Below are 22,924 nucleotides of genomic sequence, written 5' to 3' on the forward strand. Positions count from 1 at the left end.
AAGGGTAACGGATAGGATAAGAAAACACGACCCATATATCTGCTGTCTTCAAGAAACCCACCTCAGAAAAAAAGACACACACAGACTGAGGGTGAAGGGATGGAAAAGGGTTTTCAGGCGAATGGAAATGAAAAAAAAGCTGGGATAGCAATACTTATATCTGACAAATTAGATCTCAAAGTGAAGGACATAACAAGAGATAAGGAAGGCCACTTCATAATACTAAAGGGAGCAATCCAACAAGAAGAAATAACTCTGGTAAACATATATGCACCCAATACAGAAGCACCCAAATACATAAAAAGTCTCCTGGAGGATATCAAAGGAGAGACTGACAGCAATACAATCATAGTAGGAGACTTTAATACCCCACTATCACCATTGGACAAATTCTCTAAACAAAAAATCAGCAAAGAAACATCAATCCTAAATGACTCACTAGACCAGATGGAATTAATTGACATCTTCAGAACATTTCACCCCAAAGCCCACAGAATATACATTCTTCTCAAGTGCACATGGGTCATTTTCAAAGATAGACCATATGTTGGGGCATAGGCAAAGTCTCTTCAAATTCAAGAAGATAGAAATCATATCAAGCATCTTCTCAGATCACAGTGGCATAAAACTGGAAATCAACTACAATAAAAACAATCCAAAAAAATCAAACACATGGAGACTAAACAGCATGCTATTAAACAATTACTGGGTTACCAGAGAGATCAAGGAAGAAATAAAAAACATCATGGCAACAAATGACAATGAAAACACAACAATCCAAAATCTATGGGACACAGCGAAAGCAGTCTTGAGAGGGAAGTTCATAGCTCTACAAGTCTACTGCAAAAAAACAAGAAACAATGGTAATAAATTACCTAACCCTACAACTCAAAGAGTTAGAAAGAGAGCAACAAGAAAAGCCCAGTGTAAGCAGAAGGAAGGAAATAATAAAGATCAGAGTAGAGATAAACGACATTGAGACAAAAACAAAAAACAAACAAACAAAAAAAGATCAACAAAACCAAGAGCTGGTTCTTTAAAGGATACACAAGATTGATGAACCTCTAGCCAGGCTCACCAAGAAGCAAAGAGAGAAGACCCAAATAAACAAAATCAGAAATGAAAGAGGTGAAATAACAACAGACCCCACCGAAATACAAAGGATTGTTAAAAAATACTATGAACAACTCTATTCCAACCAAACTGGACAACCTGGAGGAAATGGACATATTCCTAGAAAAATATAACCTTCCAAAACTCAATCAGGAAGAATCTAAACATCTCAATAGGCCAATAACTATGGAAGAAATTGAAGCAGTCATCAAAAAGCTTCCAGCAAACAAAAGCCCGGGGCCAGATGGCTTCACAGGGGAGTTTTACCAAACATTCAAGGAAGAACTAAAAACTATCCTCCTCAGACTATTGCAAAAAATTCAAGAGGAAGGAACACTTCCAAGCTCCTTCTATGAAGCCAGCATCACCCTAATACCAAAACCAGATAAAGACAACACAATGAAAGAGAATTACAGGCCAATATCCCTCATGAACATAGATGCCAAAATCCTCAACAACATTCTAGCAAATTGGATCCAGCACTACATCAGAAAGATCATACACCAGGACCAAGTAGGATTTATCCCAGGAATGCAAGGATGGTACAATATCTGCAAATCAATAAACGTGATACATCACATAAACAAATTGAGAGAATAAAAATCACATAGTCATATCAATTGATGCAGAAAAAGCATTTGACAAAATCCAACACCCTTTCATGATAAAAACTCTCAACAAGATGGGAATAGAAGGATCATACCTCGACATAATAAAATCTATATATGATAAACCCACAGCTAACATCATACTCAATGGGCAAAAACTAAAACCATTTCCCCTAAGAACAGGAACAAGACAGGGATGCCCACTCTCACCACTCCTGTTAGACATAGTACTGGAAGTATTAGCCATTGCAATTAGACAAGAAGAAGAAATAAAAGGCTTCCAAATTGGAAAAGAAGAAGTAAAACTGTCCTTATTTGCAGATGACATGATTTTGTACATAAAAAACCCGAAAGACACCATCAAAAAACTAATAGACTTAATAAATGAATTTGGCAATGTAGCAGGATACAAAATTAACGCCAAGAAATCTATGGCATTTCTATACACCAATAGTGAACTTACAGAAAGAGAGACTAAAAAAGCAATCCCATTTACCATCACACCAAAAAAAATAAGATACCTAGGAATATACTTAACTAAGGAGGTAAAAGACCTATACGCGGAAAACTACAGGACACTGAAAAAAGAGATAGAGGAAGACGTAAACAGATGGAAGAACATGCCATGTTCATGGATTGGTAGAATCAACATCATTAAAATGTCCATACTACCCAAAGCAATCTATAGATTCAATGCACTCCCCATTAAAATACCAATGGCATATTTCACAGACCTAGAAAGAACTCTCCAAAAATTCATCTGGAATAAAAAAAGACCCCGAATAGCCACAGCCATCCTGAGAAAGAAGAACAAAGTAGGTGGAATCTCAATACCAGATTTCAAGCTGCATTACAAAGCCACTGTTCTCAAAACAGCCTGGTACTGGCACAAGAACAGACATATAGATCAATGGAATAGAATAGAGAACCCAGAAATTGACCCAAATCACTATGCTCAACTAATATTTGACAAAGGAGGCATGAACATACAGTGGAGTCAAGACAGTCTCTTCAATAAATGGTGTTGGGAAAATTGGACAGATACATGCAAAAAAATGAAACTAGACCACCAACTTACACCATACATAAAAATAAACTCAAAATGGATCAAGGACTTAAACATACGACGAGAAACCATAAAAATACTAGAGGAATCCACAGGCAGAAAAATCTCTGACATATGCCAAAGCAATTTCTTCACTGATACTGCTCCTAGGGCAATGGAAACTAAAGAGAAATAAACAAATGGGACTACATCAAAATAAAAAGCTTTTGCACAGCAAAGGAGACCATCAGTAAAACAACAAGAAAACCCACTGCATGGGAGAACATATTTGCCAATGATATCAACGATAAGGGTTTAATCTCCAACATTTAAAGGGAACTCATGCAGCTTAACAACAAGAAGATAAACAACCCAATCAAAAAATGGGCAACTGATCTAAATAGACACTTTTCGAAAGGAGACAGAAGGAAGGCCAAGAAACATATGAAAACCTGCTCAAAGTCACTAATCATCAGAGAGATGCAAATCAAAACAACAATGCGGTACCATTTCACACCTGTCAGAATGGCTATTATCAACAAATCAACAAATGACAAAGTGCTGGAGAGGATGCGGAGAAAAAGGAACCCTCATGCACTGCTAGTGGGAATGCAGACTGGTGCAGCCACTGTGGAGAACAGTATGCAGTTTCCTCAAAAAACTAAAAATGGAACTCCCATTTGACCCAGTGATCCTACTTCTAGGAATGTATCCCAAGAAACTAGAAACACCAATCAGGATATATGCACCCCTATGTTCATAGCAGCACAATTCACCATAGCTAAGATTTGGAAACAGCCTAAGTGCCCATCAGCAGATGAGTGGATTAAAAAACTGTGGTACATCTACACAATGGAATACTACACTGTGGTAAAAAAAAAAAAGGAGTTCTTACCATTTGCAACAACGTGGATGGAGATGGAGAGCATTATACTAAGTAAAATAAGCCAGGCAGAGAAAGATAAATATCACATGATCTCACTCATTTGTGGACTATAATGAACAACATAAACTGATGAACAAAAATAGATCCAGAGACAGAGAAACATCAATCAGAACATCAAACCTCAGGGAAGGTAGGGGAGGGTGGGGGTAAGGAGGAGAGATCAACCAAAGGACTTATATGCATGCATGTAAGCCTAATCAATGGACACAGACAACAGGGGGGTGGGGGCATGAATGGGAGGTGGGGGGTAATGGGGGAATAAGGACACATATGTAACACCTTAATCAATAAAGAAATTTTTAAAAAAGTATGGGCTAGATCATATATTTAATATCTACACATGGCTCTGTATGTTTATATCTTTTTTTAAAATGTTATTAAATTTATTGGGGTGACATTTACATTTTTAGATGAGAACTTGCAACAATGTATACTTAACCTTCAACCGTATTTGCTTTGAGACACTAATTTTATCAGGGGGTGAACTTTGCTGTTTGATGGTTTTATACATCATTCAGGTACCCCTACACTCCACCCCAGTCTGGCTACTTTTCATATCTTGTGCACATGATGGAGGCAACCTCTCCTTTGACTCAGGAAAGGCATTTGTTCTTGGCTGGAGTCTGATGCAAGTCCTTGATCCTCTCCTTTCCCACTCTGCCTCTTCTTTTGTGCTCTCATTGTTAGCTACAAGAACTCAAAGATGGTCAAGAGGTTTGGCTCCAATTAGTATCCTCTGGCACCTGAGCCATTAGGTTGACAATTCATTTATACATCTTTCTGAGTTACTCATGATTTGATTCAATGACAGTATTTTCCTGGGTGGTATTTTTTGTTGTTGATCTTTATGCTTAAATACGGGTTCTTATTTTTCTCTGTGAATCATTATGTCAACATAGGTGTGGTTGGTTAGGTAAACACAGAGGAGATAAATGAGCTAAAATGAACTTGTAAAAGCATTCTATTTTCAGTGCTTATGGTAATGACTTGCACATTTGCAATATTTCTTTCTGGCTTCTTTTCACAGTGAGTATTGATTGAGTTTGAAAGTAAAAAAAAAAAAAATTTTTTTAAGTGGAGATAGATAAGAGGTAGGCAGGGAATGTTTCCCACCAAGAGCTCAAGCCATCTAAAAAAGTTGGCCTTGAGTAACAAAAATGCACATAAAACACTGAAAACAAAGATACCTAGTAGTTCTCTGGTAGAATTAGTCACCATAACTTTGTAATACCTTCCCATGTGTGCTTCTTCTTTGAACTTTCACTCGAAATGAAACCTGTGTTAATTAGCATGCAGTTTTTTGTCTTGGAGAGCAACATGGTTAAAAACCAGATAAAGAAGTCAATGTTTATGTTAATCTAGGGTATTTGAAAGTTCTTTTATCTTTAAAATATTCAACTTTCCAGCTCTATAGAAAAATAGGTGTTTGTTAAGGTATTTTTAGCTTGTTTTTGCTTCATTTTCATTGTTGGATTTCATAGAGACAATAGTTCCTAGTAATAACTGTTTGCAGTGAAAAGAAGTTCAAGGCAAATTGAAAATATTTTTTGAATGAGCTCAAACAATTTACAATTTATATAGAATACAGTACTCTTTTACTCATAGGTAATATTGTTTGGTCATTGTTAACATGTTAGGTACAAGATCAATGATTTCTGCTTGATAATACCTTGCACTTTAAAGTATATTTAGTGTTTATTTATTATCTGGTTTTAATGTGGTGGAGTCATAATACATAAAAGGGAATATTCACTAGGCCCATCTTCTGGGTTACACCCATTAACACAAAAGTTGTAATGTTTTCCAAAATGCCTTCATTTAATTGCCAGTTATGTTGAACTTTTCACAAGTTGCATCAATGATGAGTCACTTCAATTAAAATCCACCAATGTGTACAGTAGAACAAAAGAGAGGGACAAAAGAAGTTTCAGCCCCCAGATAAAAGTAGAATTTTCAAAAGGTACAGAGAAATAACCTTTTGTCAACTTTCCATCCCATGGAAGAGCTGTAAGAAAAATACTGAAGAGTCTAGTGCCCTGTAAACATTAATAGAAAACTAATATTTCAGCAGGTGTGTAAGTTGCTCTTTAAGTTGAACATGGTAATCCTTTGATCATGTCTCTGAAAAGGTTTTCTTTCCCAGTTATATTGCAGCAACTTTTCTTAAAGGTATATCTTCCTTTTCTGGAAATACTTGATATTATTATTAGTTTTTGTTTTTTAAAAAAACTTACATAAAAGTAATTTGGAAATTTAATTATTGGCCATTCTGAGACTATGTTTTACTTTTAGAATTTCTCATATTTAGATGAATTAATCACTTCTGTTATTAACCATGTCGCTCACTGATATTAGGCTTTATTATAGTAAGAATTGTACTTTCCTTATAAGATCACACTATATTAACATAAGAAAGGTTCACTAATCAAGTATTCATAGTATGTCTACTACGTATTCAGGAATGAACTAGATACTGTTAGATAAATATAAGAAAAAGTTACTGTCTTCAGGGAACTTACAGTCTAATTGAGGAAATGACATAACGTATATTAATATAGTATGTGTAGGACTCAAGATATGTGTGATACCAGGTAAACTGTCAACAATTAGAAAAGTGATAAAAAAAAAACAAAACTATAAAATTGGTGCTATATTAACATGCTTTGATAGTATCACTACTATAAAATGTTTTTACCAGTCTCACTTTTTTCCAAGTTTTGTCAATACCCGATAGATGTAGCCTAAGGACAAACCTCTCCATCTCTGCTTCTCATACACTACTTCAGACCTGCTTCATATCTTGCCTCCTAGCCAGGTTTCCTGCCTCTCTCTAATCTTACCTTCTAAATCAGTCATACATATTGCATCCAGAACAGTCTGCCTACAACTTCCTGCTTAAAACTTCATTGCCAACCAAATAAAGTCTGAGTTCTTTAATGTGCATGTAAGACCTCTGGCCTGTCATTGCTCAATCTTATTTTCTACATCCCTCCATCTAGAATTTTATGCTCTACTAATACTGATTTTTTAAATTGTAACATATACACACATGCTATTTCATATCTCTGGTGCCTTTTTCCTCATTGTTTCCTCTATGTGGATTGCCCTTCCCGTGAATCTTTGGTTGGCTAATTCTTACTCACCTTTTAGGACCCCAACTGAGGCATCACTATCTCCTGAGGTCCTAGGTTGTACTTTAAAAAGTCCCTTTCTCACCTAGCTGGCATGACTCAGTGGATTGGGCATCGTCCCATGCACCAATAGGTTGCTGGTTCGATTCCCGGTATGGTATGTCTGGTTACAGGAGGGGGCCTGCAGGAGGCAGCCAAGATGTTAGAAACATCTTCTTTCCCTCCCCCCTCTCAAAAATCAATAAAAATAAAAAAATTTTAAGTCCCTTTTTTCCTGACCCCATAATGATCTCTGCAAATCTCTATTCAGCATATTATATTGAAATCATTTCTGTTACATTTAGAGGCAATGTCTTCTTTTTATGCCACCAGTGCCTAACACTAAACTTAATGCATACATTTGTATATTTTCTGGAGTAAACATAGTAGTTTACAAGAGTTTAGTAGGTGGGGTTTTTTCTTATTTATAACTTTATTACTTTGTAGGTAATTGCCCTTAGGCAAATCAGTTGCCTCTTTGAAATAATTTTTTACATCTTTAAAATGAAGATAATAATTGCTAATATTTATTAAATATCTGCTATGTTACAGGTATTCTTCTAAGTTACAGGTACTTTGCATATGTACACATAATGCTATGAGGTGGATACTATTATCATTCCTATTTTTCAGATAAGAAAATTGAAGCTTTGGAAAAGAAATTTAACCACTTTGCATAGTTAGTAAGTGGGGAAGCTAGACTTCTAGCCTAAGCAGTCTGATTCCAGAATCCATACTTTTAACAACACTAGGCTGCTTCACAGGAGCAAGGTTATTAGGAGGACCCAGTGAGATGCAGTGAGAACACTTTCAAAGCACAGAATTATGCAAGTAATAATAACTACCATTTTGGAGCACTAGTATGTGTTGTGCATAGTGCAGTTTACACATATTAACTTAATCCTATTGTAATCTCCACTGAAGATAAGATAATCAAGGCAAAGGAAGATTGTACAGTAGTAGGCGGTAGCACCTGAATTCAAGCATAGCAGTCTACAACTATAGCCAGCATGCTTACCCACAATGCTATGCTGTCTCTCAAATATTAATTATTATAAATATAGTTTTTGTGTATTCCCTGCAGGTGAATTTTGCCACATAAGTCTTCCCACTTGCACTGCATGTATCTGAAACTATATGTTTTAAACAAAATGGGTTTATTCCATTTGGCAGCAAAAGGAAGTGTTACATGAGGACTTTCTGAATTGGCACCTAGAAATATCGTGCTTGCCTCCTTAATAGGCATGTATTTAAAGATAGAATCACACATATAGTACATGTGCTTACACACATGTTGTAAGTAAAGGAAATCAATGAAAAATTCATTCAAGATTTAGAAAGCAGTGTCCAGTTTATTATTATCTAATTCATTACTTCCTAAAAAAGAAATACCAGCATTATATCTTCTTCTGAAGAATTATTGCATATGAAATAGCCAGAGACTTTTAAAAAATGAAATCCACTGTTTCGTTGAAATGGGGAGCTCCAAACACCCTGGCTTTGGTGGGGTTATGTGACAAAATAGAGTGATTGCATTTTAGTGCTGGTTTTTACCTTTAATTTCCTTTTATAAAATTTGTTTGACCTTTGTGGAACATGAGAAATGCAAAAGGACTGGGAAAAAGGAGCCCAGTGTTTTCCCCATCTCTCTAGAACCATCTTCTCCAAAGGATCCCTGGACCAGACCACCTGCTTTAGTATAGCTCAGCTGTTTCCTGATGGATAGGCTTATACCTTCCAACAACAGAAATGCTAATGAGAGACCATAGCAGCTATACCCTTGGCATAATATGGGATGTTTACCCCACAGCCCGCTATGTGCTTAATATGAAGTTCCTTTTCATAGCTGTTTGTTTCTGCTGGACTGTATGTGTTAAAAATAATATAAGGTCAAGTTCCACAGGAAAGCATGGTTCTGATTGAATTTCCAGTCCCAAATTCTGGACCCACGCCAGCAGGATCTGGAAACGTGTCAGGGATAGTATGCCCTATATTGCAGCACTCAAAAGTGACTATTTAGGTTGATTAACTCATGGTGAGGATAGGTTTGAAAAGATATTTCAACCTGGCTAATTAGCAAGCAGTCAAATGAAGCAGAAAAGTGAGTGAAATATATGCCACCTCTCTGGAAGGGAGCTAAGAATGTACTGGGGAAAATGGAAATAAGTAAGTTAATGTGCTGGAGCCATAGGGAAGAAACTTAGCTCCATTGTATGCCTCATGCTGTTTAAAAATAGAAGTAAGAGTGTTTAAATGTGATTTGAGTTAGACTAAGAGTCCAAACCTTAAACATATATATATAGCTATATAATTTCTGGTGCCATTTATTATAGGCTTCCTATTTGCCCACATTCTCCACAATATTTATATGAGCTTCCCCCACCCCTTTATATCTGCAAACTTATTTATCAGTTATACTGAGATTAGACATATTACTTTGAATCCATTATTTGCTCAGAAAGTATGTGTCAACTACCTACTTTTGCATTGTCAAAATTTTATCAATATTAACTCATTTTTCTAAAATGTTAATAACTAAAAATATTCACTACCATCATTTTTATAGCATTTTGCAGCCTACAAAACACTTCCACAATCACTGTTTCTTTAAATTTCTCAAAATTTATGAAGTGGATATTATTATTAATCTCAACTTTAAAAAATATATATATTTTTATTGATTTCAGAGAGGAAGGGAGAAAGAGAGAGAGAGAGAGAGAGAGATAGAAATATCAATGATGAGAGAGAATCATTGATTGGCTGCCTCCTGCACACCCCACACTGGGGATGGAGCTTGCAACCCGGGCATGTGCCCTGACCGGGAATTGAACCGTGACCTCCTGGTTCATAGGTCGATGCTCAACCACTGAACCACGCTGGCTGGGCTAATGTCAACTTTTAAGGTCTTTCTTAGATTCTCAGCTAACTTTAATTAAGAATGCTTTTGTTTAATCATGTCAGTTTATACAATTTAGGATCTCTAAGGGACCTTCAAGATCTAGTCCCACTCCTTCCTCTTACAGATAAGTAAAATGATGTCTGGACAGGTGAAGTGACTTCTCTATCACATATTCTTAATAAATGGCAGAGTCTAAACTGCCATAGAATCTTCTGAGTCCTAGTTCAGTGTTCTAGCCACTATCTACATTGTCTTTTTTTTGTCTAAGACAAAAAAGTGTGAGTACCCTCATTTTTGAGAAAGGGAGTCAACTATATAGTGATGGAAGAAGATTTGACTTTGGGTGGTGGGTGCACAATGCAATATTCAGATGATGTATCATAGAACTATACACTTGAAACTATATAATTGTATTAACCAATGTCACTATAATACATGTAATTGAAAAATTCTATCATTTTTTGGGAAGTGTCATTTCTGACACAATTTTGTAAATCTCATTCTTTACATAGCTTCTTTCTGGATTTGTATTCTCTTTTTCTCCTTTTACTGTCTGAAGTGGAACTTATGCATACCTATCCTGTGTACAACAACTTTTTCTAGTCAATTTCCTCTGCCTCTAGATTCTCCCCTCCCGCCCCCCTGCCGCCCCGAATCTAGTTTCTTGGCCTTTAGTTCTTGTTTCAACAATCAGTTAGTTGGGGAGTTTTACAGCATTTACCCAGAGGTCTGCTGAGAGACCTGGGTGATGTGATATGTGGGTATTCTTCTTTTGCTGAGAACTCAGATTTAACCTGGAATGAATTCTTAGAGATACTTGGTCTAATTCATTGTTTTAAAGATGAGGAAAATGAGCTCCGGTGAAAAGAAATTTGCCTAATGTATATAGCTTGGCTCCAAATCCAGGATTCTAACCATGGTCTTTCTACTACTTGTATTGCTTGTTGAATAGAAATAAGATCTCTGAAGAAGGGCAAGGATGTTGAAAGTACACAGAAGAGAAAGCAAGGAGTTTATGCTAATGAGGTCCCCAAACTTGATAATCCTAAACTGGTTAACAATTTAAACAATTCAAGGATTCCATTTGTAAAAATTCACCTTAATTTGCAACTAAATCTGGAGAGGTCTTCTGAAGAGCCTAGCACACCTTATTTTTCTAATCTACTTTCTCAAATCATTAGAAGTATAATCATATTTTTCTCAAGGAAAATGATCTTTGTGTGACAACTCCTAGTACTTTATGCCATTTTGTCTTTAAATATAAGCCCTATTATTTTTTCATGGCACATTATAGGGAAATACTGATAGTGTCTCAGCTGAAACTAGCTGAATTAGACATAGTGTGTAAACCCTTTATAATTTATTAAGATTTGAGCATAGAGGCTGATTTGGGTAAGATTTGGTTCTGTGAGACAGAGTCTTTGCATTGATTTAGGATACCTCAATTCAGACTGAAACTTTCCAGACTTGAGAGTGTTCACATTTTCATAGCTTAATTGTAAATCATCTTTCATTTAGAAGATTTAAAGACAGGCTAAAGAACTAAATCTTTTCAGTCACCTTCCTAACTAGGAAAAGCCTTCATTTCAGATGAACTTTATGATTCTTTCCAACGGATTAGAACAAACAGTTTGATAATGTTCACATAGGACAAATACTATCACAAGGAAAACAACTTTTTCCTCCAAGAGTTGAATGTAAAATTAGGTGTCATTATAGGGCATTTGGAAGACGTTTGAAAGCAGTCTAGCCCCAGCAGGCCAAGCTGCTCAACTGTAATGGGCAGCAAATCAAAACCAGAGTGGTAGGCTTGTTGTTCCCCTATTTGTTTTGCTTCATTCTGCTTGATTATTTTGGCAAAGTTAAGCTGAAACGGCAGTGCTCTGAAGTTCTGTGATTTTAAGCTTTTAATTAGGTAAAAGCGTCCTTTGCAGCTCTTGCTGAGTGCTCATTTTGTGTTTGAATGTTTTACTCCCTACACTGGTGTGCTTTGAAAGTTGTGGTACTCTGAGCTGACTCTCCAGCAGTCACGAAAACCTTCATGGATCTTTTCCGAGTTGTTTCCGCTTGGATGTTGTTGCTCTATAGGTGCCTAATGCATTTGAACATCTCTGGGATTTTCTGTACATTTGCACTATTAAAGGAAAACTAAATTCTGCTTAAAGTTAACTCCGATGAAAGATTTTCCATTTTAAATTACTTTTAAATTAAAAAATTTAATTAGCACTGCCTGTAAACGGTAGATTTTTTTCAGAAGAAATTATTTTCTACTTTACTGTTTCACTAATATTTTCTCAAATGTTGAACTGATTTGCACATGGTTTTATGTCTGTGGTTTTAACTAAAAATGGAACATAGTAGAAAAATAATTATCAAATAATGGCTGTGTGGGTTGTTTTTTTTTTTTAAGGTAAAATTTAAAGTCTTTAAATAAATATATTTAATTTGGATCTAAAAAAACACCTTTAAATAATTCTTTCCATACTAGGACTTTAAAAGATTAGAGTCTGCCTTATAAAGAGTTCATTTAAACAATGTAAGGATCATGAGGGAAAATTGATCAGAATCAACTAGGTTAAGTGTGTGTGCAGAAACAAAGGTCACTTTTAGTAGTTTTGGCACAGTTAGAAGAAATCTCTAAATTGGCTTCCTTTTGAAATAGAAAATCTATTGATTTAGTAACCACACTTAGAGGACACTCTTGGCTTTCAATTAGAATCTGGTCTGCTTTTTACCTCGAATATAACACTTATCTACATTATAGAAAAAGCACCTTTATGAAAATGAATCCTAAATTATTTGTGTCAAAAGAAATCGTAAGAATGTTTACAAAAAAAAATTGCTACCCACAGACAATCTTATCACACTTACTTTTGTGAAACAGGTGTCTGGACTGATTTGGGGGCTTTGGTTTTATTTTTGTCAGTGTTTAATTTCCTGCCATGCAGATGAAGTTCTTGTGGAGGGATTAATGTGATTAAGTGGCAAAGTGACAAACAAGGTTGTCTGGTGTGCATCTTCCCTCTTTAGCCGACTAATCACCTTTGGATTCTGGGCTTTGTCAATGAGTGAATCCCTTACACATTTATCAGTCTAAGCATTTGATCTGCCGTGACCGCATTAGTTAGAGGGGAATTCTAAGATAAAAGATACAATTTGGATTTAGAAAGACATTTTCTAACCCTAAATTGGAAATGGGTTTCTCAGCTGATGTAAGCATCTTTCCCCCTGCTTATGTTGACAATACAATCCGGTGCAAATACTTCAGCTTCGGTGAGAAGCACAGCGCTGCTGCCAAGATTGAAAGCCTCAAGAGAGAGAAACTAGTCAAGATCATACCTTCTCATAGCAATGAGCTTACTTTGAATGCAGAATCTTTTTTTTGAGAAGCAAAATGTTCACAGTGAAGGCTTGAGGCTTACAGAAAATCCTTCTGACACCAGTACTATAGTTGGCATATCTCTCACTTGTCCTTGACTTGACACACAACTTGAGGGATTGGAGGTGATTAATAGCTTACTCTCTCTACAGGGTGATGATTACCTCCCTGCAGGTACTATCATCCTAGCATATTAGTGGTAGTAATGACTGGGATTTATGTCACACGGTCTTAAGGAAGATTGCAAAGTATTCTATGCTTATTATCTTTTCCCTTTGAGGTGCATGCCAGAATTGTTATTTAGAACATTCTGGTGGGGAAACCAAAGCACTGTATGTAGGGGACTTGTCCTAGGTCCCACTGATAGGCAATGATAGAAGCAAGGGTTAGACCCTTGATCTCCTGATTGCTAACCCATTATTCCTTCAACCCGACTGCTGCTCCCTCTTCATTTTCAAAATGAATAGGAGCCATTAGCTTTCACATTTCACCCCAAGCATTGAAAACAACAAAATCTCCTGGCTGTGTGAAAATACATTTATGCACTAGCTTGAATTTGTATTTTAGCATATGGTTCTCTGCATATGGTTTGACATTCCCTTTTAACAAACAAAAAATTGTGAAGGGATGACCTAACTTTGAGTCCTCAAGCTGAGGCATGAGAGCTATTGAGCTTTCTTTGTATAGAGTGACTAAATGTGCACGTTGCCTGTTGGGAACTTGCTTACGTGGTGCCAGTGATAGTGTGAGCCTCCTCTGCATTTGGGGCTTCCGTTTGTTTGTTTGTTTCGAACTTCCGTAGGCTTTTCTCCCTCATCAATTCCTGTACCAAATGACATGTTCACATGTGACCATAGATGCTGACTAAAAACTCTTTTGTAGTTCTATTGGATTTCTTATACAAAATGGATTATGCCTTTGGTACTGTGTGCGTACAACCAAACCCTCTCTAACACCTAGTTTCTTTTGACTGCCTTTCTTGTGCTAAAAACACAATCTGATAAAGGGAAGAATTTGGTTTGACTCACATTTGGCTTGAAAACATGATGTTGATTAAGGACTCCACTTAGGCATGTTTTATAGACAGTTAAATAACTCACTTTGAAGTGATTATTTATTGTGCTCTTTATAAAGGGAAGGAAAAGGAAGAGAAGGGAAATTTAGATATATTCAGCAATAACTTTATGCTGGTCTCTGTCATATATTTTTCATAAATGCTAACTTATTCAAACCTCATCAAACCCCCATTTTAACACAGGAAAAAGTTGAGAGTCAGAGAGGTTAAGTAACTTGAACAATAAACTAATAAATGGCAGAGCCCAAATTAAAACACTAGTATGTCTGATATTTATTAGCCAAACTATACCTAGGGAAACCCTTAGGTCCGTTTAATAGCTATCAATGAATATCGTGGAAATAATGGAACTAAGGCTCCTCTAAAGGGAAAGCTCACGGTTTAAAGAGCCATACCCATGTGTATACTAAATATAATCACAAAAGAAATCTTCCCTAACCCTATAGCTTGTGACATTTGAGAAAAGCTTCTCACTAAAACAAAACAAAACAAAACAAAAAAATAAGCAAACAAACAACACTTTAAAAATAATTGAACTATTTAAAAATCTTTTGAGATAACTGTAAGGAAACCTGAGGGAAATGTGTGTCCTACGCTCAGTTGCTTGGCAAACTCAAACATCTTTTGGATTCAGACTTTGGGGGGGGGGTCAATTGTAGGAAAATCTGATGCTTTCAGTCAACATATCAGCATTTGGGTAGGTTATGTAAAGGAAAAATTATCTGGAAAAGGGAATATTTCTATTGACCAGTTTGCATTTCTAAGCCCTCCATTTCAGATGGAGCTCTTTTTTCTAGAAGCAACGATTGGACAAAAAAACAAAAACTACACTCTCTTCCCTTTCTAAAAGGATTTGAGCATAGACTGGGAGAATTTGGATTATAGCTTATTCCAACTCTTAGCATCAATGAATTTAAATTGCATGAACATTAAATTTGTGTAATTGTTTCTCAAAGAAACACAAAAAAACCCCATCACAGTAGTATTCAGGCCGAGTACAGACTCATAGGCCAGAAGACAGTATTAGAATGCTGGGCACCTGGAGGTGAAGAAGTATTCCAGGAGGTGGGAGGAGACCTGGATTCTACTCTATTAACATTTCTGTTTAGGCTCCAGTGACATAACTAGCCGTCTGCCTCTGAAAATAATGTCTGAACTCTGGGTAAGCTGTAGATTGCCGGTGCCTGGGTAACGTTTTTATTGAATGTTTAATCCTAATGTTGAAGCTATTCATATTCTCAACAGTAGAGGTCCTCAGTACCATAGTTCTTCAACAAAGATGTTGAAAAATTATCCCATCCTTGAATTATTTGGCCTTCATTGTATTTGTAGAACTTAGTCATTTTATGGATACAATTGTCTAGTAATAAATCATTAATAAATGAAAAAAATTTAGTCCTTATCTAATCTTGGCTTAAAATTTTACAGTCTTGTGTAATGCCACAGTCATGAGTTAACTCAATAGTGGGATATCTGACATTGTCCTAACTTCTCTCAATTCCTTATTCTCCATAGCTAAGCAATCACTAAATCTTATAAGTTATGCCTCCTGTATATTGATTGTGCCATTTCCCATCTCTTTAGCCTCCATGGCCCTAGTTTAGGCCCTTGACTGTTGTAACTATCTTTTACCTAATCTATTTCCAATATTATCTCCTTCTAAACCATTCCCTGCCTATTTAAAAAAAATTGCCTTTCTAAAATGCCATTTCCCTGCTTAATACTTTCAGTGGTTTACCATCATAACTCAATAAAGCCCAACTTTTCTTAGCATAGCCTGCAAGTTCTTTTATAACCTTGTCTCTAACTACCTCTTCAGCTTTATTGCTTCCTTCTCCCTTCACCACAGCCATCAAATCTATGTTCCAATCTACACTGAACTAGAATTCTACATAGACACCAAACTATTTCAACCTTTCTGTTTTTAGATGCTGTTTTTCTTTCTAATATTACTATTAATTCTTTTGTCTCCCCTTGTTTGCCTGTCAAGCACTTAATTCTTTCTTCACAACCCAGGCCTAGTGTCTTCTGCTTCTTAAAACCTTTCCTGAACCCCAGGCAAGGTTAGCTATTACCCTCTTTGTGTCAATACTATATTGTATATACTTTTCCACTAACATATTTCCAGTATTAGATTAGATATTTCTTCTACTAGACCAGTGCTTTGGGGGGAGAGGGGCAATTTTGCCCATCAGGGGACATTTGACAATGTTTAGAAATGTTTTGATTGTCCCAGAGGGGTAGAAGCCCTAGTGGGTAGAAGCCAGAGATGCTGCTAAACATCCTATAATAGCCAGGGCAGCCTCCCACAACAAAGAATTATTCATTCAGAAATGTCAATAGTACCAAGGTTGAGATTGATGGAGACTCAGATTTTGTGCCTGCCTGCTGGCTCTGTGGGGAAAGGGCTCAGCAAAAGAACAATGGCTTCTGCCAGCACTTCTGTCTGGGAGAAAGCTGCCCCTCCAGCTCTCAACCTGAAGCCAGACAGTTCAGTTCTTCCTCATATGTCCCTGTGCCTTTCGAGCTGCTGCCCCAGCTCTGGAGCTTAGCGAATGAGTTCAAATCCATGGACCAAACAGAAGAATCCTGGACTAGCCCCTTTCCATCTCCGCCTCCCAGCCCAAGAAGAAAAGGACATCAGTGATGTCTTTCTTTTCCATGATCTCTTGGAAACTGAGGTTCTGGAAGGGGGGGCCTCTGAAGAATGTGTTTTTCCTGTTGACAGAAAGAGCCCAGGATCCAGTGTGAAAAGTGTCATGTCAATGAGAGGCCTGGGAACCATGGCCTGTGAGAATTCCAACAAGATGAGAAAGTACAAGAAAATTGTCCTAGACCTGCTGGTGCATGGATTGTATGATCCCATGAGCTCTGAAGTCATCTGCGTGAGCAGGAAGACTCTGGCCATGATCCTGGGCAAGATCCAGGGGAAAGGTTTGGGCTCTTCATAGACATCACTCTTCAGACCAGGACTCTACTAGATGCCAATAATGACAGCCTGAGACACTCAGCCTTTGTCTCACTTGGGCAATTGGCTGCTTTTGCTGGGTGGAAATGGAAGAAAATTTTCACCAATAATATTAAGCAAACTCAAGATTCCCTCCTAATCCACTTACAGGATAGAAATCTCCAGGTTGCCAAAGCTTGCAAAACCACATTTCGGGCCTGTTCTCTGTCTCTGAGACAAAGGAAGGAACACAGCTTCCAGAGCAGCCGTGGGCAAACTACGGCCCGCGGGCCGGATCCGGCCCGTTCGGCTGTTCTATCTGGCCCTCGGAGCTGAAAGAATGGAGGGTTCTCTTACTCTCCCCTCCGCTCCTTTACTTTGAATTTATATTAGTTCACACAAACACTCCATCCATGCTTTTGTTCTGGCCCTCCGGTCCAGTTTAAGAACCCATTGTGGCCCTCGAGTCAAAAAGTTTGCCCACCCCTGTTCCAGAGTGAAGAAGAGCAAAAGAACCTCAAGCTCTGCCCGCAGCTGAGCCACTATCACTCAGTGGTTCTGCAGTACTTCTACACAAATAAAATCCTGTAAACACAGAGCCGCGGGGAAATGCTTCCACATTTGCTGAGCACATTGCGGGAGCGCTGCTAGTCCCCCTCTTCAAACTCTTCAGATGCTTCTGCTTGCCTCTGATGATGGTGATAGAAAAGGGGATGTCGGAAGAGCAATTGATGGCAAAAATAATACTGCAGAATAGTATAATTATGTCCAAAGTAAATCTAAATTGCTTTCCCTATGTCAATTTCTCCCCATACAAATTTGACGAGAAGCTATGTCCTTTCTTTAAAACATTTAAAGTCTATATCGATTCAGTGCTTATTTCTCAGTTTTTCCGTTAAGTTCAATGCTGTCACTTATCTTCCAGTTTTAATTTTATTTTAATTTCTGAACAATAGGAGAATAACTATTACCTTAAGTATTTTTTAAATTTGCTATTGATACTTTGTCATTTGCTACTGATTCCTTTTCTTGGTAAGATCTATTTAAAGTTGATCAAAATACCAAGAAGGTTGGAGGGATATCTTTAGCTTCTCATAATTGTCAACAGTCATTGTCTCCAAGATCATTCCAAACAAGAATTAATAAAGAGAAGAAAAGCTATAAAGCATGTGTTGAAAAACCTCAGGCTGATGGTAACATATGGAATAATAAGAAGTAACATTTATTGAGAACATTTATAATTTATTGAGTGCTAAGTGCTGTGCAAGTATTATTTAATACAACAGCCCTGTGAGAAAGGTACTGTTATTATCCTCATTTTATAGATAGAAAACTAAGTCACAGGGAAATTAAAATAACTTGCCCAAGATGACCCCGATAAAAAATGGACCCAGAATTCAAATCCATATGATCTGACTTTTGGAGTCAACATTCAACCACCATGTGGTATTGCCTGTTATGGAATAATTGATTGATAAGTTAGAAATGTAAATAAATAAATAAATAGTACCAAGGTTGAAAAACTATGCCAGACTATAAACTTGTGCCTTTTTTCACTTGGGATCCTCAGGACTTTCTAGGTGTACCGGTTAATAATGCGGATTTTTCCAATAGATGGAGTTACACATATGTTGATATATAGGCGATTTGATATGTATGCTATTTTGTTGTATTGCTCCTTCAGATTACCACTTGTTCCGATCAATGGCACACGCACTTTCTGAGCAGCACTTCAAAACGTACTAAGAAGTGGAAATTGGGTCTCTGAATGGTCTGCCTCAAAACAAGGTAAGTTCTATTGGGACAGTATCCACAAATTACCTGAAAGATGGGGGAAATGTGTAGCTAGCGATGGACATTACTTTGAATAATTAACCGGTTAAAAATGCGGATTAGCTATTAACAGGTTAAAAATGCGGATTTTGTAATCAAAGAAAACATGATAATTTCAAGAAAAGTATCAAAAGTGCTTTCTTCAAAGTAATGTCCATCGCTAGCTACACATTTCCCCCATCTTTCAGGTAATTTGTGGATACTGTCCCAATAGAACTTACCTTGTTTTGAGGTAGACCATTCAGAGACCCAATTTCCACTTCTTAGTACGTTTTGAAGTGCTGCTCAGAAAGTGTGTGTGCCATCGATCGGAACAAGTGGTAATCTGAAGGAGCAATACAACAAAATAGCATACATATCAAATCGCCTATATATCAACATATGTGTAACTCCAGCTATTGGAAAAATCCGCATTATTAACCGGTACACCTAGTAGAACAGTTCCAGACAGAAATTAGGCACAAAATAAATACTGGTTCAGTGAATGAAAAATTCTGTAAGATTCTAAGATTCATTGAGGAAATAGCCAGAGCTCAATTCAATCAAGTTGTAATTTGAAATTTATTTTAAAATTACCTTCATAATGCATAGAGAGATTGGATTAAAATTATGATCTGATTATGCACTATTTCCTTTTCCCAAAAAATTATAAGCCCCACTAGTGTGGTTCAGTGGTTGAGCTTCAACCTATCACCAGGAGGTCACAGTTTGATTCCCCATGAGGGCACATGCTCAGGTTGTAGGCTGGATCCCCAGGAGGGGGGATAGAGGAGGCAGACGATTGATGATTCTCTCTCATCTCTGATGTTTCTGTCTCTCTCCCTTTCCCTTCCTCTCTGAAATCAATAAAAACAATTTTTTTAAAATTATAAAATGCGAGAAAACATATATTAAAAAGAAGGAAAGGTTAATCAGATTACACATTTTGAAGAATCTCTGAAAGAGAATGCAAAGGATAAGAGGAAATAATTCAAGAAATAATAGAAGAAAGTTTTCTAGATCTAGAGGAAAATAGAAGCTTTCAGTTGAAAGAGCCTACATCAGAATACCAAGGATAAGGTGAGGGAAAACAAATAATCTACAAAGAAATAGATATCAAGTAAGCGTTGTATGTTTCATTACTAAGGCTAGATGCCAAGAGACAATGAAACAATATCTCAATTTAATCTTGGATTGCCAGACCCCACATGGTAAAGATGTCAGTTACCCTCAAATTGCCCAGACATTGAATGCAATCCCAGTCAAAATCCCACTAAGTATTTTCCATGGAAACTGACCAGCTGATTATCAATTATTTATTGAAGAGAAACTGAATGAGACCATAAGGGAACTATTTGATATGTGAGGGGAGTATAGCCTCGCCAGATATGAAAATATACTGTAAACCTATGATAATTAAGACATTGTGACAGTTGTGCAAGAATAGACAATTAGATTAAGGGAACCAATACAGAGCTCAGAAACTGAAGCATTCATCCAAAGAAACTTAGTTTATGATAAAAATGGTATTTCAAATGGGTGAGAAAATACTGCTAAGTTAATTACTGTCAATTTAGAAAAGTAAAACTAAAGCATATCACCATCTCACATAAAATACAAAACTAAATTCTAAATAGATTAAAAAGCTAACTATATAAAATATCACAAAAAGTATAAAAAATTATTCTAAATTTGGTCTGTTGAAGTCCTTCCTAAGCATGATGAAAATTTGAGAAGCCATGAAAAAGATTGACAGTAAATAAAAAATTCTGTACAACTGAAAACACATCGTTTTTAAAAATGACACAAAAGTAAGCTTTTACAAAATTGAACTGTGTACTCACCATATGTAATTTTTACCTCAATTTTTTATGAAAAAGGAAAGAAAAATGTCAGAGAGAAAATATTTGCAACATATGTAATAAATAATGGGAACAGTCAAAATATGAAGAGTAGTACAAAGCAATTAAAGAAATCATAGACCAAGAATAAAAAGGGCAATTGACAGAAAAATAAAAATGACCAATTAATATTTGAAATGATGTTCAAATGCACGAGTAATCAGGAAAAGCAACAATGAGATACGATCTTTTTGCTCATCTGATGGACTATAAAAAAAGAGGTACTGTCCACCACTGATGAATGTAAGCAATAGGAAGGCACTCGCATTAATCATTGAGAACTGGTGGAGTTTGGAAGGTGATTTTAAGTTCTCATTAACCATTCACATCAACCTACCACTTCAGTTTCTTTTTATCCTAGATTATTATTTGTACCTGTATATGGTGAAATATGTATGAAGATGTTTATTGAAGCATTGTTTATAATAGCAAAAAACAAGAGAGAAATATAAATATTCATGGAGCTAAGTAGACTTTGGTTCTGTGGATTAGTGAAATGCAATCTCATTTATAAGACGGATACATCAAACTCTTAATAGTAGTTACATCTTGGAAAAGGAGTAGAATTGGGGATAGTAAAAGGAAGAAAGAACTATTCAATATTTATGTTATCTACATATTTTTATAAAATTAATAAGACTATGTTTCTTATATAAATAATTTAAAATTTACATAAATGTTTGCAATGACACTCTTATAAAAGCAATTATGTTTATTATAAAAAATTCAGAGAAGGAAAATAAAGATTAGCCTGTAACCCCCCCAAAAAACACTATTAATATTTTTATATATACCTGCCAATTTTTTTATTCACATATATGCATTTAAAAAATAAAAATGGTATTTTATATTGTAATCATCTGCCCTAACATAAAAATATTTATGTGCACTATTCCTTTTAAAAGGATATATATTCCTTCATTTGTTTAATAAATACTAGGGGCAAAATGGTGAGTAAAATGTATTTAATCAATCTTCTGTTGTACTTTTAATTTCCCCAATATTTCTCAGTGTTCTATAACAAAATTCTTATTGTGATTATTTCCTGAGACTAGATTCCTAAATTGCTAGAAGTTTTGTTGCTGGATCAAACATCATGTGTATTTTCTAGGTCTTTGATAAGTATTTCCAAAAGCCTTTCAGTAAACTATTATTTAATACCTACCAGTAGCACATGAGAGTACCAGTTTCCTAGTGCCCTGACCAACTGTAATTTTAAAAAATATGAATTAGATAAGTCTGGCATTCTGTTTTTACGTAAACTTATCAATTATTTGTGAATAAATTAATATTAAGCATATTAACCCTTTGACAGTATGTTGCAAATACACATAAACATTTTAGCCCCAAGCCATAAAATGAGATTACATTTGATTGCCTTTAGAGGTCTCAGTAATATTAGTTGCTTAAAAATGCTATTAAGCATGTATTATGTATTGTGTATATGTGTTTGTATATGCAATACATCACCTACAAAAAATAACATTACCATCTTGGCTTGTGATTGATTCACAAATCCCTTATAGAAAAATAACTATTTTCAATCAATGATGTTTTAAAAATTAAAATATTTTCTGGAAAACTCCATTTTGGGGGAAAGCTTTCTCCATGAGAGATTAAAATCTGTCTTAGACTTTTACATGGATTAAGTTTTAAATTAGCATAGAAGAATAACAATATGAATCAATTTGATCAAAGAAAAAGTGTCACTAATTATTTAAACAAGACACTTATAACAGGGATTTAAAGGCAAAGAAGCGGATTTCCCTTGCATGTGGATCAAATCAGAAGTATCCCATAATTGACTCTTTACAAGACCCTGCTTCAGTATAATGGACTAGATATTAAAGCTCTAAGTATTTAAAGCTAGTTTCCGTCTTTCTCTAAATGGAGGCCCGCCACTAAGAGCTATTTTACAAGTCTGACACATTAGCTACATCACGGGGCAAGACACAGGCTCTGCTTCTAGGGTCCGGAATTTCAAGTGCTTTCAATAGTTAAATGGTGTGAAATGGGTAACATTGAACCT

At 36.1% G+C, this 22,924-nt stretch overlaps 1 pseudogene across 1 annotated transcript; it reads left to right on the plus strand.

The window, feature by feature from the left end:
* Window positions 1-12,975: 12,975 nt before the first annotated feature.
* Window positions 12,976-17,773, plus strand: LOC308254948 (protein maestro-like; annotated as a pseudogene). The gene is made up of 4 exons: window positions 12,976-13,054; window positions 15,345-15,397; window positions 16,834-17,450; window positions 17,685-17,773. The product of its transcript is annotated as a protein maestro-like (transcript).
* The last annotated feature ends 5,151 nt before the right edge of the window (window positions 17,774-22,924 follow it).

The sequence above is a fragment of the Plecotus auritus genome (assembly GCF_963455305.1).
Source record: "Plecotus auritus genome assembly, chromosome: 7".
Classification (NCBI taxonomy): Eukaryota; Metazoa; Chordata; class Mammalia; order Chiroptera; family Vespertilionidae; genus Plecotus; species Plecotus auritus.